Source organism: Physeter macrocephalus, chromosome 12 (assembly GCF_002837175.3).
Source record: "Physeter macrocephalus isolate SW-GA chromosome 12, ASM283717v5, whole genome shotgun sequence".
NCBI lineage: Eukaryota > Metazoa > Chordata > Mammalia > Artiodactyla > Physeteridae > Physeter > Physeter macrocephalus.
Genome location: NC_041225.1, coordinates 60,690,048 through 60,690,473, shown reverse-complemented (window position 1 = coordinate 60,690,473; position 426 = coordinate 60,690,048).

Sequence of the window (426 nt, the reverse complement as noted above, 5' to 3'; positions counted from 1 at the left end):
TAAGTTTCATTAGGTCCCATTTGTTTATTTTTGTTTTTATTTCCATTTCTCTAGGAGGTGGGTCAAAAAGGATCTTGCTGTGATTTATGTCAGTGTTCTGCCTATTTTGTCCTCTAAGAGTTTTATAGTGTCTGGACTTACATGTAGGTGTTTAATCCATTCTGAGTTTATTTTTGTATACGATGTTAGGGAGCGTTCTAATTTCATTCTTTTACATGTAGCTGTCCAGTTTTCCCAGTACCACTTACTGAAGAGGCTGTCTTTTCTCCATTGTATATCCTTGCCTCCTTTGTCATAGATAAGTTAACCATAGGTGCATGGGTTTATCTTTGGGCTTTCTATCCTGTTCCATTGATCTATATTTCTGTTTTTGTGCCAGTACCATATTGTCTTGATTACTGTAGCTTTGTAGTATAGTCTGAAGTC